Genomic DNA, 16972 nt, shown 5'->3' with positions numbered 1-16972 from the left:
ATAACAGTTTTTAATTTATTCTTATCCTTGACCCACTTACCCTCAGTTTCACCCAATAATATCTCAACCATGGGCTGTCAGGGGGGTATGGGACCCACATACACACGATCATGGGTTTATCAAGAGATATGTGCACCATTAAAGTATGTGTGTGTGTGTGTGTGTGTGTGTGTGTGTGTGTGTGTGTGTTCAAACTCTGATTAGCACTCTACATAGAACTTAAAACAGCTGTGTGACTCCTCGGTCGATCGATTCCGAGCACTTTGGAGGTAACATTAGTTTTCCGAGGTATGCGTCCGGTCGATCGATGACCCCAGCATTAGTGAGGCCTTTGAGGAAACCTTTGAGCTCTCTCGGCCGAAGGAAAGTCGAAAGCAAACACGGGATAATTATATCTTGTGTGTGTGTGTGTGTGTGTGTGTGTGTGTGTGTGTGTGTGTGTGTGTGGTGTGCGTGGGCAAAAACTAGTATATTAATAAATAAACTGAAACGCAATAAACCACATATTACATAAAAATACAACAATACAATAAAAATATATTAAGAACAATAAACAATATGAAAAAAATAATACCTTCCCTATAAACAAAAACACAAAATCTAATCAAATAAACAAACAAAAACAAAATAAACTTACAAACCAATCAACTTGAAGTAACAAACACGAGTGAGAAGTCTTGAACTAAATAACCTTTACCTTAAGTATAATTCAATAACAAATATGTATGTATGTATGTATGTATGTATGTATGTATGTATGTATGTAAGTATGTAAGTATGTATGTATGTATGTAATGTAATGTAATGTCAAGATTAACACAACAGAACATAAATTTAACTCGATCAAACAAATGTTAGATCGATGTTAATTTGTGTTATTCCTTGTTTATGTCGTGTCAAAAATATCACTGATTAATTGCCTGTCGTGGGTGTGATTTTATTATTGACATTATTAATTGATTTATCTTGTTTGGGAGGTATATATTTGAGTGTGCTGTTATTGTTCTGTGTGTGTGTGTGTGTGTGTGTGTGTGTGTGTGTGTGTGTGTGCACTTATACGCGCGCACGTTCAGGTATGCTCATCTGGATCAGTGTGCATAGTTAATCATGCTCAAACGCATTCACATCCTCTCATATAAAGACTCACATTCATAACGACAAATAGCCTTATGTGTATTTATGTATGTATGTATGTATATGTGGATGTGTTTACAAGTGTACCATCTACATCTGTACCTGTGTTTTGGTGTACATATATATATATATATATATATATATATATATATATATATATATATATATATATATATATATATATATATATATATATATATATATATATATATATATATATATATATATATATATTAGTTAATTTTTATGTATAAGTATGTTTACGTCTCACCTGGCCAGCTGTTAGCGTACCTGTGACTCACCTACCTGGCGCAGGTTACCTTACAGTATGTCTGTAACCCTTGTTAACCATACCTTGATTATGCCTTCAGCTGATCTTTAATAATAATAATAATAATAATAATAATAATAATAATAATAATAATAATAATAATAATAATAATAATAATAATAATAATAATAATAATAATAATAATAATAATAATAATAATAATAATAATAATAATAATAATAATAATAATAACAACAGCAGCATCAGTAGCACTAGTAATGAAAACTACATAAAATTGTCTACAGTCGCAAAAATGATATAAAGAGAAAAAGTTTGCTAAATTAATTAATTCACGAGAAAATATTACTTTTTGCATAATTACGAAACAGAACAGATAATACTCTTTATTCTTTTTAATTGTTGTACATTACTGATCTAATATATCCTTCTTACTTACCATAATGAATTTAATGAATAAAAACAGCGTTAAGGCTATTTCTGTGACTTATTAATTATCAGTCAACACTACCGACCCTGATCTATGTCTCTATTTTCGTGTACTGTGTAACTCTGAAATAAAGCTGTTGTTATTATTATTATTATTATTATTATTATTATTATTATTATTATTATTATTATTATTATTATTATTATTATTATTATTATTATTATTATTATTATTATTATTATTATTATTATTATTATTATTATTATTATTATTATTATTATTATTATTAACTTTTGGGGAGAGAGACGTAACCCACTGAAATATTCCACAATATTCCATCACACTCCAAAAATACATATATGTAATGATTTACCTGCCTACTTAATTAACAAAGCGACCAGTGTTCCGGTTTATTGATCCAATATACAGTAATTATTATCCCAAACATTAAAAGAAATGAATAATTCCCTCCTTGAAAAGTATTGCTTTCAACAACATTTAAAACAAGTGAAAAACGATACATATATATTTATTTATACGTCAGTAGCGCAGATATCTTGTTACTGATCCAATTTGTTAATGAGTGGCTTTGATGTTTACCGAATTAGGTAATTGAATGCGTATTTACTTACCTATTAAAATTAATTTGGTTAATTAGCTGATACATAATTATTTTATCTATGTTGATGAACCATTAATTCGTTCCGATCAAAGGCAATGCTTACCTGCCCTCTCCCCACCTCCCCTCCTCCCCTCACCCTTCCAACTTTTTCGTTCCAGTCCCCTCCCCTCCCCTCCCCTCCCCTCCCATTCCCTCTCTCTTTCTATTCCCCTCCTTCTCTCTCTTTTCCCCCTCTCTCTTTTCTCTCGCTTTCTCTTCCCCTTCCTTTCCCTCACTCTACCCTCTTTCTCTTATCTCCTCCCCTCCCCTCTCCCTTCTTCTCGCTCTCTCTTACTTTCCCTCTCCCTTCTATTATGTCATCCTTCCCATTTTTTCCACCCTTCCATCTGTTCCTTGTCCTTCCTCCTCTTCCTCCCTTCCCCTGAGTCCTTCCTGCCCCCTCATCTGTCTTTCCCTCCTCCTCCTACCCCCTCCTTTTTCCTCCTTTTCATTTATCTTATATTCTTTCCCTTTCCCTCTCCCATTTCCTCTTCCCTCTTTTTCCCTCTCAGTCTCGCCTTACCTTTCCTTCCTCCCATCTCTCTTCATCCTTCTTTTCCTCTGTCTTTCTTTCCTGACATATTCTCTCTCAGCATCCTTCTCTTTCCCTTCATCCTTTTCCATCATCGTTGCCTCTCCCCTTTCACATCCTCCCCTTTCTCTCCTTCTCCTTCTCGAGCAACTCTCTCTTTTCTCCAATATTTTCTCCTTCCTTCATTACTCTCCTACCATCATATTAATTCCTTTTCTCTTTCTCTTTCCTCTCCTTCACGTCTCTGTTTCTTCCTCTCCCATCCCCTTTTTTTTAATCTTCCACCTCTCTCTCCCATTTCCTTCCCCGTCTCACTCTCACTCCCCTCACCTTTTTCTCCTTCCCACTCCCCTTTCCTCCCCCTTCTCTTTATTTCCTCTTATTCCTCCCCTCCCCCCCCATTTTCCATGCTCTTCCTCTCTCCGATTCTCGTCCCTCTCCCTCCTTTTCTCTCTCCATTTCTCGTCTCTCTTCGCTCCCTTCACCCTTTTTCTCCCCTCACCCTTTTCGTCCCTCTCCCTCCTTGTCTCGCCTCCTCCCTTTCCTCCCTTCACCTTCTCTTTATCCCTCCTCCCCTCCCTCCCCCTTTCTCTCCCTCTCCCTCTCCATCTCTCTCCTCCCTCCCTCATAATCCTACTCGTTCGTCCATATAAACAACTAGCGGATGTGGTATGCTAACTAGGATGACCCAGAAGAAAGTATCAAAACTATCAGTATTGGCTTCTAATTAATTGGCTCTCTCATTAGCAGACGAAAGCCAAACATGTATACGACTCATGTTATTAATAACCAAAGTATAATTGCAATCGAAGGCAAGCTAATTAAAGGCAAATTGCAAATAAGACCTGGTTCATTAGTAATTTAATTGATTTCAACTATTTGCAATTAGGAGCAACCTTGAATGGTAACTAATGTCAACTATGGATAAACTACTAACTAGTAACTACTTACAGCTGTGGTTTAACTATTGCCTAATATATTCCACTTTAGAGCTAGGTGATTAGTAACCAAATGTAATTATGAGTAATTATTACACCGTTGGGTAAGGTAATTTAAGACTAATTGGATGGAAGGGTAAGTTAATTAGTTAGTAATTACAAACATGGGTAGAGTAAGTAATGAAATGCGTGTAAATAAATACTAGTAATGAATAAATACACCAACAAAATAACAACAACAACAACAACAACAATAATTATAATAACAATAACAATAGTAATAATAATAATAATAATAATAATAATAATAATAATAATAATAATAATACAAAAAAATTAATAATAATAACCTTTAACCATCACCCACAGGTAATATAATAGGAGGCAGGTAAGAACCACTTAATATTCTCATCATTTATTTTGATAACAACATATTAACAACATTTAATTACCATTTATAAACACCATTCTATAAATGACATTTTATTAAAGGGAAAGGTTGGTAGAATGTTTAGTATGGGAAGGAAGAGACGGGTGAGGGAGAAAACAGGAAGAAGGGAGTGATAGGAGGAACGAAAGGAGAGGAGAGGGAGTGATGGGAGGGGGCAAAAGGGAAGGGAAGGGATAATGGAAGGGAAGGGAGGGGGGGCCAGTAGAGGAAAGGGGTGGGTGCCGTGGAAAGAAGGGAGAGGCAGGGGGAAGGTAAGGGAGGGGTGAGAGGAGAGAGCTGTGTCGAGAAGGAACGGAGAAGTGAAGGGAGGTGAAGACAAGAGGCCAGGGAAGGGAAAGGAAGGGTTAAGAGGGGTGAACGTGAAGAAGAAGAGAGAGAGAGAGAGAGAGAGAGAGAGAGAGAGAGAGAGAGAGAGAGAGGGGCTAGGAAGAGAGGAGGGGTGAGGAAAGGTGAACGTGAAGGAGAGAAAGAGGGAGGGTGTTATGAGGTGTGAACGGGAAGTGACGTGAGGAGAACAAGACCCAGATAACATGAAAAGACAGAAGAAAATATCTTATACATCCAACGCTTAATGAGATACACTGCCTAAGGAGACTAGGAAACTATTGTGTCTCTCTCTTTATAGCCTTTATAGTCTTCAGTTATAAGTCTTAAACAAGGTCAACAACACCCAAGTCTTAATACAGTAATAATATCCCTCTTAATTGTCTAAATACCTGTTGTGAATTATTAAGTCTTTCTCAAAGTCTTGGTTACTGAGACACCAACATATACCACTATCATCAATAACATCAACAACAACAACATCAACCATAACAACAACAACAACAACAATTCAACAATAACATCAAAAATAACTTCAACATTAACAACAACAACAACAACATCAACAACATCAACAATAACAACAACATCAACAACAGCTAAAATGATCGGTAGGTAAATAATGATTAATTAATATTTTGTTAGTAAGTAATTAGGTTTTAGTCATATCATTGTGAATTTGGCTCATTAGCGCGAATGACACTTGGAATCAGCGTCATTATGAACTTTAGTTAAGCTATTTAATTAATCACAAATTAATCATCATTCATAGCGGTTACTGAATTATATTATTTATTTGTTGCGTGGAGGCTGGGTGGCCGTGCACTCAAGGGAGGTGTAGGTTCACGCTGGGTGGCCGTGCACTCAAGGGAGGTGTAGGCTCACGCTGGGTGGCTAGTGCACTCAAGGGAGGTGTAGGCTCACGCTGGGTGGCTAGTGCACTCAAGGGAGGTGTAGGCTCACGCTGGGTGGCCGATGCACTCAAGGGAAGTGTAGGCTCACGCTGGAGTGGCAATGCACTCAAGAGGGAGGTGTAGGCTCACACGCTGGTGGCGTGCACTCAAGGGAGGTGTAGGCTCACGCTGGGTGGCCGTGTGCCTGCACTCCAAGGGAGGTGTAGGCTCACGCTGGATGGCCGTGCACTCCAAAGGGAGGTGTAGGCTCACGCTGGGTGGCCGTGCACTCCAAGGAGGTGTAGGCTCACGCTGGGTGGCCAAATGCACTCAAGGGAGGTGTAGGCTCACGCTGCCTGGGTAACTAGTGCACTCAAGGGAGGTGTAGGCTCACGCTGGGTGACGTGAACTCAAGGTATAGGCTACGCTGGGTGACTCCGTGCACTCCAAGGGAGGTGTGGAAACCACGCTGGGTGACTGTGCACTCAAAGAGGGAGGAGTGTAGGCTCACGCTGGGTGACTCGTGCACTCAAGGGAGGTGTAGGCTCACGCTGGGTGACTCGTGCACTCAAGGGAGGTGTAGGCTCACGCTGGGTGACTCGTGCACTCAAGGGAGGTGTAGGCTCACGCTGGGTGACTCGTGCACTCAAGGGAGGTGTAGGCTCACGCTGGGGATCCCGTTGTTCAATATTGCTGATCTTGACCTAGAAACACACACACACACACACACACACACACACACACACACACACGCACACACACACACACATCCCCGTTACATAGCCACGTCATGGTAAATATAACTCGACAGAATCATCTAATTTAACATCTAACAAACTGCCTTACTGTAGGAGTAGTATTTAACATCTCATTAACATACGGATATTAACTTAACTCACTACCAGCCCCTCTCAGCATCTAACTTATAATTAATTTTATTCGTTAACTAACATAACCTTAATTCATCGTGGAAATTAACATATACAAAACATTTGCATTTAACACCTAAATGGCTTACAGCGCCACTAAATAATTTTTTAAATGATAAATTGTTTGGTGGACTGGTTGAGTAGTGGTTGAGAGGCACCTGGTTGACTGGTAGAGTAGTGGTTGAGAGGCACCTGGTCGACGGGTAGAGTGGGTGGGAGACGCCTGGTTGACTGGTAGAGTGGTTGAGAGGCGCCTGGTTGACTGGTAGAGTGGGTGGGAGACGCCTGGTTGACTGGTAGAGTGGGTGGGAGACGCCTGGTTGACTGGTAGAGTGGTTGAGAGGCGCCTGGTCGACTGGTAGAGTGGTTGAGAGGCGCCTGGTTGACTGGTAGAGTGGTTGAGAGGCGCCTGGTCGACACACGTATACAGACACACACGCAAGGACAGTAACAGCGTCTCTGGGAAGTTCATTACGCCCACAGTTCTTTGTATTGTCTTAACCAGCCAATTAGCGCGTAGTTAGCGGCACTAATTACGGCTGCCTAACGAGGGGGCTAATTAGGATTCTCCGGTGTAGTAATGCTGTAATGATGACGTAGTTTTGGACGTGTAATGCTGTAATAATATAATGATGTAATGTTCTATAATGTTGAATTGATGTCATTTTGAAGTGATGTCATTCTCTCTCGTTTCAATGAAGTCATTTTAAGTGATGTCATTTTCTTTCATGTTTCATTAAAGTCTTTCTGTCGTTTTCACTCATGTGCCATGTTTTTGCATTGATGTCACTGTATAATCCTCAGCTGATGCCATTCTGCCCTGAAGTCAACATGCTGATGAAGAAAAAGTAGCAGTGATATCTTTCTCTCATGCTACACTGACGTCACGCTGCCCCGATCTTGTCTGGACTGATGTCACATGGTAATGATGACCTTTGCCTTAATTCTTTATCGTATTGCAATGACGTCATCTGGTAATGTTGCAATAATATACTGCAAAGATGCCGTATTACACTATGCCATATAACAAGGTTTCATTATTCACTCTACACTGACATCGTTTTGCACTGACGTCATTATCCACTATTTTACGGTGGATTCTTCCTACATACCGAGGTTGGTTGTTGAAGCGGCTGTGTGGTTGAATGCCTTTACATTATGGTGTTCGGATATGCAAGTGTAGATTGCTTGTGTATTAGCAAATAACGTAACGTGGTCGATTACTGGGAAGCAAATAGGGTAGTTTAGTTGAGTATTGTTGACATCAATTAGTTTGGTGGAGTAGCATTCTAATGATGACGCTTGGTTGGTTTGATTGTGTAACTGTTTAATAATAATGTTTGGTTGTGTAAAGTTTCAACCAAAGGAAGTTTATAAGAGTATCATTTTATTAATTAATTCTGTAAGTAATTATACGTATTTCAATTATCTTAAAATTCACCAAGTAAGAAGTCAAGAATCAAAACCCAATGATAATTACAAGCCAACAGAGATTTAAAAACATCGTCTCGAGTATATTTTCATCACCAAGGACTCTCTCAATCTGCGTCCCTCCGTGCGTGAGTCAGTCAGTCAGGATTAGCGTCCATAGAGCTGAATAACGCACCTACAACACACACTTGTGGTTTATCCCCGAGTTTAAACCAGTCCTCAACCCTTAGTGTAAAGTCAGGTGTTTCATCACTTCTTGAATAACAGGAAATCGGATGCAAATGGTTGGTATTGTTTCTTCGACTTTATAATTATCTATAATGCTTTTGATATTCCTACAGGTAAGATAATGACAACCTACAGGTGTTCACTTATCGTATTCCTCTCAGGTGAGTCTTTACGCTACACCTGCATGACATAATACGGTACAATAGATATATATATATTATGAAACCAACTTAATTACTATTTAATATTACCTAATCCAACTTTCTTTTGAAATCATATTAACTTTTTTTTTCATTGAAAGCAGTAAAGTATCCACAAGACTCTATGATATTGTAACTAATGGAAAAAAAATTCCCTATTCACTACAAACGTTCACACACGTTAAAACAACAGAGTTAAACTTTTTATACTGAATACCAATCAATGTAATGACGGGTCCCCAAAATACTTCAGCCTTTAGCTAAAATTACCAGATACACATTATTGAAACAGCGCATTTGAGGCTGTTTTATAATCACTTGACTAAAATAACAAAATGCTAATTGAAAGCTTAACATCGAGAAATTTACGTTAGGTTAGGTTAGGTTAGGTAAGCTTGGGATCTACTAGAACTGGGGCTTATTTAACCAGTCTCGCCATGACCCACCCATCAGGACTAGCTTTAACCATATTGGAATTGTCTCTTACTCGACTTGCATAAAAATATATTTAGATTGAGTGTAAAGGGGCTCTCTCTCTCTCTCTCTCTCTCTCTCTCTCTCTCTCTCTCTCTCTCTCTCTCTCTCAAGTCAAGTTACAGCCTTGGTTATGTACCGGCTCAGCCTTGAAGGTCAACTGATGTAGTTTGGCAGCTTAACGATGTAATGACGTACTTTGGCTAAGTAATAATGCATTTACCTCCGCAGTTATCGCTTGTTTTGGGCCGCTAAAACTGAGCCGGAAGTCTACTGTTCATATATATATATAAATTTTTTTTTTGCGTTACCAGGAAATAACAAGTTTACTCACAGCTTCCTGCCTCACCTCACCTGTCTATTGTCTGTCTACCTGTCTTCATCCTTACCTGTCTACCTATTTTCATCCTTACCTGTCTACCTGACTTCATTCTTCCCTGTCTACCTGTGTTCACCCTTCCTTGTCTACTTGTTTTCATCTTTACCTGTGTACCTGTCTTCATCCTTACCTGTCTACCCATTTCCATCCTTCCCTGTCTACATGTTTCCATCCTTACCTGTGTACCTGTGTTCATCCTTCCCTGTGTACCTGTGTTCATCCTTCCCTGTGTACCTGTGTTCATCCTTCCCTGTCTACCTGTGTTCATCCTTCCCTGTCTACCTGTGTTCATCCTTCCCTGTCTACCTGTGTTCATCCTTCCCTGTCTACTTGTCTTCATCCTTCCCTGTCTACCTGTCTTCATCCTTCCCTGTCTACCTGTCTTCACCCTTGTCTGTCTCCTCATAACTTGTAACCTGCCTGTCTGCCTGTCAACTGTGTACTCGTATGTTTGCCTGACTGTCTTCTTGTATGCTTGTCTACTGTTTACTTTATACCTGTCTGATTGTCTACAGTTTACTCGTCTGACTGTCTAATGTTTACTTTATTCCCGTCTGACAGTATATTGTTTATTCTTGTTTGAATTTCTACTATTTACTTGTATTCTTGTCTATCTGTCTACTGTCTACTTATTTATCTATCTAGTGTTTACCTGTCTGTCTGTCTGTCTACTGTTTACCTCTATTCCTGTCAACACCGATATAAAGTTAGATACCTTTTCACAGCTGGGTGGACTGAGGGTACCCCAGGTGCGGACCAGTGACCCTTATGACAAGAGACGAGCCAAGTATCCACTCAGCCACCGCTTCTTCTCTGATCATGTTCTCTACCTATTACTTCACCTATATTACATGTCTGAACGGTGAATATATAGTGATATGTATGTCTATGTATATAACTCCTTACTACATGGTTAGATGTGTGTGTGTGTGTGTGTGTGTGTGTGTGTCACGATAGGTACACATCTCCCTGTACGTTTATATATTATTACGTACATACTGGCACATGAGGGGTAACACGTACACACCTACACTACCGCTGGGGCCACAGAACTGAAAATATTTGAAAACTGTTCATAGGATGATTATAATTTTTGCAGCCTACATTAGTGCAAGCTTCGGGACCCCAATATTAACATCGGGATTATAAAGCCAGTAATTTGTGTTTGTCAGAGTAGAGCTTTTAGCCATCCCCAAATCACCACAAAAACCTCACTACTGGTATAAATTCCCCGGGATTCTGTTTAATGGTAACAGATAATGATAATTAATAGAATTTAAGTGACAGATCAGTTATATATATATAAATTGGTTTAGTTCTGAAGTTAGGAGTTATGGAAGTTGATGGGTAGAGTAGTGTTGATAGATCGTGTGTTAATATCAATCAGAGACATTCATAGTTTTTTCCCAAGTTGGTGGGAGAGTCAGTTTTACTAACCTTCCGTATAGGCACTATTTCCGTCTCATAAATGGCGTTAAGTGTCCCTAGGTTTTTTGGGGGGGTCAATCTTTTTCATCTATACTAGTAGACGATATCTGGTTACGATTAATAAGACGTTATGATTATATGCCTTTAATTTACTTGTGTGGGGATACTTTACAAGATAGTGAGGTGTGAGGTATGAGTTGACACTTCTTGGCAGTAACAGGGGAGGGGGTAGTGAAGGGAGGAGGAGATGAGTGAAGGGGGTAGTGAAGGGGAGGGTGGTGAGGGGAGGGAGTAGTGAAGGAGGGGGTAGTGAAGGGGAGGGTGAGTAGAAGGAGGGGGTAGTGAAGGGGGAGGGTGAGTGAAGGGAGGGAGTAGTGAAGGGGAGGGAGTAGTGAAGGGGGAGGGAGTAGTGAAGGGGAGGGAATAGTGAAGGGAGGGGTAGTGAAGGAGAGGGGGATAGTGAGGAGGAGTAGTGAAGGGGAGGGGAGTAGTGAAGGGGAGGGGGTAGTGAGGAAGGGGTAGTAAGGGAGGGATTAGTGAAGGGGAGGGGGTTGTGAAGGGGAGGGGGTAGTGAGGGTAGTGAAGGGGAGGTAGTGAAGGGAGGGAGTAGTGAAGGGGAGGGTTGTGAAGAGGAATGGGAGTGAAGGAGGGGTGAAGTGAAGAGGAAGGGGTGGGTAAAGGGAGGGATTAGTGAAGGGGAGGGGTTGTGAGAGGGGAGGGGTAGTGAAGGGGGAGGGTAGTGAAGGGAGGGTGGGGAAGGGGGGAGGGTAGTGAAGGGGAGGGGGGTAGTGAAGGGGAGGGGTAGTGAAGGGAGGGGGTGGTGAAGGGGAGGGGGTAGTGAAGGGGAGGGGGAGTAGTGAGGGGAGGGAGTAGTGAAGGGGGAGGAGTTAGTGAAGGGGAGGGATTAGTGAAGGGGAGGGGTTAGTGAAGGAGGGAGTTATGAAGGGAGGGTAGTGAAGGGAGGGTAGTGAGAAGGGAGGGGGTAGTGAAGGGGAGGGGAGGTAGTGAAGGGAGGGGGCAGTGAAGGGGAGGGGGTTGTAGAGAATGGGGTTAGTGAAGGGAGGGGGAGTGAAGAGGAGGGGGTAGTAAAGGGGAGGGGATTAGTGAAGGGAGGGGGTAGTGAAGGAATGGGGGTGAGTGAGGAGGGGGATTAGTGAAGGGGAGAGGGGTAGTGAAGGAGGGGAGTAGTGAAGGGGAGGGATTAGTGAAGGGGAGGGGTAGTGAAGAGGAATGGGGTAGTGAAGGGAGGGGAGTAGTGAAGGGGAGGGGGTAGTGAAGAGGAAGGGGGTAGTGAAGGGGAGGGGGTTGTGAAGAGGAATGGGGTAGTGAAGGGAGGGGATTAGTGAAGGGGAGGCACTAATTCATTTTAAACTACTGTCAAGATTTCTTTATAATTCATTAACGTTCTCCAATATTCTTCATGCGTCTTTCTTTATCGAATGTTTATGTTAAATATTTTTGTCATTCTCTCTCTCTCTCCTATGTTCCTTCTCACTATTCTTTTATGTTCCTCCCTCGCCCCCATATTTGTACCCAACTTTAACCACATCTCTCTCTCTCTCTCTCTCTCTCTCCTCAACGTCACCTATCTCTTCCCATCTATACATCATCTTCTACCCTGTCCCAATTTCCTTGCCACTTCTACCTCTCTCTTCCGTCTCATATATATTCCCTCCTCTTATTTCTTCCCCTGTTATTCCATCCATCTCCTTCTTCTACTTTGACCCCTTCCTCCCAGTTCCCCATGTTATCACCAGCTCCCTCCTCCCCCTTCCTCTTCCCCATACATATTCTCTATAGTAAAGCCTCGCTCGTAAATCTCTACTACTCCTCCACTACCAGGTAATTCACTTAACACTTTTCTATATATGGTTAAATAGAACTTAGTTAACATGTTAAATTAGGGTTATATATATATAGCTTAGTCTCATATGGTTTAAGTACATTGGAAAATATATACACTGTAATTATTGGTATTATTTTGTTATACGAATATATTAATACACATAAAGAAATACTACACTACTCACAACAAATTATAACGAATAAATACGCTACTCTGTATTTTATGTAATTTAAGGAAAAATAATTTATATACGGGTCTATTCTCTTGTGTGTGACAATGATGTACAGTTATGATCAGAATTCCCTTGACACTTGAGGGGTCGTATAAGTAAGGGATGTAATTGACATTTTAATAAAAAAAAATTTACTCAGATTTGTTTTTCAATAATATAATAATGTTTATTTCTTGATGGTGTACTTCTGATAATCTATAATGATAACCAGTGTTCATAAACTATATACATCATTATATACACATGACCTCACAAATACATATCAATAGTCTAAGGTATTGTGAGAATTATAACAACTAATATAAATATAATCAAAATATACTATTCCTCTTATATTTCATACATAATTAAAAACACTCATGTATAGATAATTCACTAATATAATTTACGTATACATACACATACAGAGACAAGATTAAATTATGACACGTATGAATATAAATTCACACATATACATATCACACACATACATACACACACACACACACACACACACACACACACACACACACACACACACACACACACACACACACACACACAGATATATCACTCCGCAGGTAAATAGAAGATTCTGGTGACATCTACATTACCCAACCCAGAGAGACAGAGAGAGGAGAGAAGCGGCGGCGTCCAGCCAACTGGCAGAGTGACCACGGCGGGTGCAGGGATTTAGGCCAGGAAACAGCGTGTGCAGGACCCTGGATCGACCCCAATATGTGGCACCCTAACTCATCCTTCATAGTTATGGGCGTCTCCTCCCTCACCCTCACTAACTCACCCTATTTATATACCGCGCCCTGAGTAATTATAACAGAGGGGATTATAGTATGAAGGATGGAAGATTATCAGTGGATCAGGGAGGATTAGTTAACAGTGGATAAGGGAGGATTAGTTAACAGTGGATAAGGGAGGATAGTTATCAGTGGATAAGGGAGGATAGTTATCAGTGGATAAGGGAGGATAGTTATCAGTGGATAAGGGAGGATTAGTTAACAGTGGATAAGGGAGGATTAGTTATCAGTAGATCATGGAGGATTAGTTATCTTGGATCAGGGAGGATTATCCGTGGATCATGGAGGATTAGTTATCAGTGGATCATGGGGGACTCGGTATCAGTGGTTCAGGGAGGATTAGTTATCAGTGGATCTTGACGAATTAGTTATCAGTGTATAACAAAACCCACAAAGTAAGAGATAATTAAATGAGGTCATAATTATTATGAGACTCAGTAATAATTACACGTACCCGGGGGAAAAATCATAATGGAATATAATTATTTATTATCACATAAGATCACTGAGGGGTGGGAGAGGGGAGGGGGGGGACTGTGTGTTATAGGTCGCATATGCCAACCAAGTCGACCGCCTCTACTGACCCCACTGATGGAGGCTTATCTGGCCACCCGAGAGGTCTATTTTTTTTTCCAAGTGGGTTTCAACGTAACTAAATACTTACGCTCGATCGTCCTATTTTGAAGAGTTTAGTAGGGGGTAATTATAGCGTGAATAATTATCCAAGTGTAATAAAAATATGGAATAATAATCCCCCTAAGGATAATATCTTAATGGGATTAATTTGGTTTATTTTAATTATTATCGATGATTTTTATATTATATCTAATTATATTTTTGACTAATTATACATGGTAGATAATCTTAGTAATTATTATTTATATTTAATTCTACTATTTAATTCCACTATATGCAACCTGGTTATTGATAATTATATTCACTTTTACGATTGAATTATTTATATCTAATTATTGGTCATTTAATGTTTATTTTCATTTGATAAATTGATATATATAATGTTAAAGTAAACTCGGGTTCACCTGGTCATTGTAGCCACTAATGAGACAACAACCGCTGGTGCATCGGTCAGTAATTAAGAGAGTTTTAAAAGGGTAATTATTGTTTGATTGTTGTTAATGATGGGAATTACCTCCACACATGATGATACGTTTACATAGTCCACACGTCTACCACAGTCTATCACATACTCTACCACAGTCAATCACATACTCTACCACAGTCTACCACACCGTCCACAGTCTACCACACACACTACCACAGTCTACCACACACACCACACGCCGTTTCATCACCACGCCCACAACTCACCATACCTCCACCCATCACCACAGGCCCACAACTCACCATACCTCCACCCATCACCACAGGCCCACAACTCACCATACCTCCACCCATCACCACAGGCCCTCAACTCACCATACCTCCACCCATCACCACATACCAGCACGTACAGTACTCGACTGTAGTATACACTCGGTCTACAATCAACATCAAGGGGTAACCTCTAGTTAGAGTCCCAGTATGCAGAGGCCCAGTTAAGTAGACTAATTAACACGAAAGTACACAGACAAAGAGACACACAAGCAGACACAGTGGTGAATTATGCAAGCAATTAGGTAAAAAAAAAAGAAACACAAGGGTAGGCAGACAATAAGCAAGCAAGCACGTAAGCACACTCAAGAGAAGCTACACCGGTCGAGTTAGACGAAGCATTCTGGCCAGCAAGCAGTCTGGCAGGATATCAGATAGCAGCCAGGTGAGACGTCAGAGAGCCAGGTAAACAAGTATGCAAGCACGAAGATAAGTAAACAGGGGGAGGGAACTCGGTAGGAACAGAGGTGAGGGAGGAGATGGAGAAGGAAGAGGGGAAGGAGGGAGGAGGAAGAGGAGGAGGAGGGGGGTAATTACAGACCAACTGGCAGACGTGTTGTAATCTGACAGAGGGGGAAGCAAACAAACCGACATTAAGCAGAGGTTACACAAACAAGCAAACAGAAAGACCGGGGCAATAGTATATGCAAGCAAGCAGATGGGCAAGAGGGCAAAGGAATTATGGGTGACAAGACAAGCACACAAGCAGTCGTGGGAGGGACGGGGAAAGGTGAAGGCAAACAGGCAGGCAGAGACGGCAGATCGAAAATAGATATGTTATGTTAGGCTAGGCTAGGCTAGGCTAGGCTAGGCTAGGCTAGGCTAGGCTAGGCTAGGCTAGGTAAGGTAAGGTTAGGTAAGGTAAGGTTAGGTTACGTTAGGTTAGGTTACGTTAGGTTAGGCTAAGTTAGATGAGAGATGCAAGGCCGGCAGGCAACTTATCAGGCAGGTGGTCAGCAAGAGGACAAGCAGGCAGGCAGATGTAACAAAGATAAGCAGATGAACAAGCAGGGAGGGTGTGTGCGTTTAGCCAGATAGCATTAAAAAATGCAAGCAATCAGGCAAACTTTGTGTGGAGGAGTAGGCTTAACATTACTTTAGGGAAAGAGGATGCAAGCAGGCAAGGAAAGGTTATGAGGAGTACAGTATGGCAGACAAGCAGACAAGCAGACAAGCAGACAAGCAGATAAGACAGACAAGCAAGGGATCGAGTAGGGAGGGAGGGAGGGAGGGACGGAGGGAGAGCCAGTGTGGTGGTGGTGGTGGTGGTGATGATCGTGGCGGTGCAGCTCCTGGGTAGTGGCAGCGGCCGGAGGGGTGGGAGAGCCCTCGGCCATTACCCCGCCGGAAGACCCCAGGCCCGCGGTAAAAGCAGGTTGACCGGTCACAACAAAAACCCCTTCCCCGAGTTGTGGGGAGCCCCGGCCCTGGGCTGGGGAGGGGAGGAGAAAGGAGGGGAGGGAGGGGAGGGGGGAAGGGGACAGCTTCCAAAGTGGACTCAGGAACCGCGGGGAGGAAGGCGTCATGGTAAAAGGGGGAGGGGTCCTCTACCCTCAGGTTCCTCCGGGAGCAAGAAGAGGAAAAAAAAAGACGACGGTGGCCATTAGAGACCTTGCACATGTTACGCTAATTCCCACCTTCAAAAGACCATAGTGATGTAGGATGATGACGATGACGATGACGATGATGATGATGACCATGATGATGATGGAGATGATGATGATGATGATGATGATGATGGAGATGGGATAATGAAAAGAAGGTGGACCGGTTGAGGAAAAGAGGAAGAAAAAGTTAATGGCCAAAGAGGGAGAGAGAGAGAGAGGAGAGAAATAACGAATTTATGATAACGATGATGGTGGTAAGGCGATGGCTGTGTGTGTGTGTGTGTGTGTGTGTGTTGTGACAGGTGTAGTAGCTCTAAGAGGAGGAGGAGGAGTAGGAGAGTTTTTTGCTACTTTACTGAGCATTAACTTCACCCACTCAT

This window comes from Homarus americanus, unplaced genomic scaffold (assembly GCF_018991925.1).
Source record: "Homarus americanus isolate GMGI-L3 unplaced genomic scaffold, GMGI_Hamer_2.0 scaffold52512, whole genome shotgun sequence".
In the NCBI taxonomy this organism is placed as follows: Eukaryota; Metazoa; Arthropoda; class Malacostraca; order Decapoda; family Nephropidae; genus Homarus; species Homarus americanus.
This window is presented reverse-complemented; position numbering follows the sequence as displayed.